Raw genomic sequence first — 1,766 nt, forward strand, 5'->3', positions numbered from 1 at the left:
ACAAAGTCACTTCAGGTGAATGATTAAATCAACGAATTTTTCTTTCTAATCAAACCATACAGTCTACACAAACTATTTGAGAAGCAATTGAATTAGGAATAGAAGACAGTGAGAAACAGAACAGAAACATACAACCTGCAGGAACATCTTGTGTCCGTCGACTCATCGGTATTCTTCAGGTCCAGCGAATTAGCAGGATGGTTGCACGAGTAAAACTACTTGAGCTGCTGGTTGCGCTCCGATGGATCCGTCTCCAGCGAGCTTTGTAGGGTACGGAGATCCTTCTCTCCTGTGACCATGAGCCACTCCTTGCCGGGGCTGCCATCGACCATGGCTGTAGGAGGTCACCGGGGTGGGTCTCTTCTCTATCAGATCTGAGACAAACCATACAAAATCTATATTAACCATCAAGTTAGCATCGCATATATTTACACAGAAACAACACAACATCCTAATTGATAATTTTCCTTCTTGCTTATAGTTCTAATTTTGAACATGGCACAATGAGCTATTCCCCATTTTAATCTTATACTCGAATTCAAATTCAATCTGTGACACGCATGTCTATACGCCCAATCTAAAATCTGAGAAGAGCGGAAAAAATGAGAAAGTACCCTCGGTTATCCCAAGTTTCTAGATAAATGGAAGGTACATAAATATGCATTGCTGGAGTCAGAAGCATGAAATTAGCACAATCCCAGAATACAAAGTTTATACCTGCATGGTCGTCTTGTTTATTAGTCGCCATTGTAACCCTAGAATGCAAAAATGCATTACTATCTTGCAAGGGCTTGATCGACTATAGTGTAGCCTGCTCATAAACAGCCAAACAGGCTCGACATGCACAACCCTAGAAAAACTTCTGCTCTGACAAATGGTAAAAATCATTTTGTAGGTGACTCAAGTTTTACCCCGCCTGCAAGAACTGAACCTCCTCAGCAACATCACAATTGTAGGACAAGGCATGTAACTGAAATTATTTTGAGGATGAAAAAAATGTATATATATACATCAGTTGAGAACTGATTATATGCCTTTAGATTCAATAACTCAATTATCCTTTAAAGATTTTACCATCTATTTATGACCATACCACTTAAGCATGAAAGATAAAAGTTTAGGAAACACATATATGCAGTCAAGATGAATGAATCAAAGAGAGGAGATATTACCTTGGGGATTACATCTTCGCTGGAGTGAAGTGCATGCCCATGTCACAGTAGCATCTACTCTGATATAAATAACCACATTCGGATTTCCACGACTCAAGTTACATGTTCTAATGGCCCTGTAAATAATTAAGCATGGTAGTGAGAATGCAATATATAGAAAACAACACAAAATTAATCTAAAAATACTGCATGGCAACGACTTCATCATCACATTTTCTCAAAGCTAGCTAGAAATGTAAGTACAGAACTCATCTCCAGATCCGTCGGCGCCATGGGAGGGCTCCTCCGCCTAGCGCCGCGTGCTGGCCCGAAGGAGCGGCGATGCGAGCTCGGGGCGGGCCTCCATGGGTGGCCTCCTGGCGGCGGGGTTCGTCTGCGGGGGAGAGAGATGGGTGAGGGAGTAGGGGAGGAGAGGAGAGAGGGCGGTGGCGCAGGGGCTCACCATAGCCGCGGGTGTCCACGGCGGCCACCGCCGCCGTTGCCTCCCTTTGCCCTCAAGTGGAGTGCCACCGCATGTGAGCACCGGCCGGCAGAGACGGGTTCGCCCGCGAAGCGCTTGGCCACGGCAGCCTGCGCCCGAGCTATGGAAAGGCG

At 45.1% G+C, this 1,766-nt stretch overlaps 1 long non-coding RNA gene across 1 annotated transcript; it reads right to left on the bottom strand.

Annotated features, from left to right (window-relative positions):
• Positions 1-314: 314 nt before the first annotated feature.
• Positions 315-1,287, bottom strand: LOC119293563. The gene is made up of 3 exons (XR_005143109.1): positions 1,185-1,287; positions 718-916; positions 315-374 (listed from the first exon to the last, which is right to left on the bottom strand). It is a non-coding gene; the product is annotated as an uncharacterized LOC119293563 (long non-coding RNA).
• Positions 1,288-1,766: the final 479 nt, after the last annotated feature.

The sequence above is a fragment of the Triticum dicoccoides genome, chromosome 4B (genome assembly GCF_002162155.2).
Source record: "Triticum dicoccoides isolate Atlit2015 ecotype Zavitan chromosome 4B, WEW_v2.0, whole genome shotgun sequence".
NCBI classification, from domain to species: Eukaryota; Viridiplantae; Streptophyta; class Magnoliopsida; order Poales; family Poaceae; genus Triticum; species Triticum dicoccoides.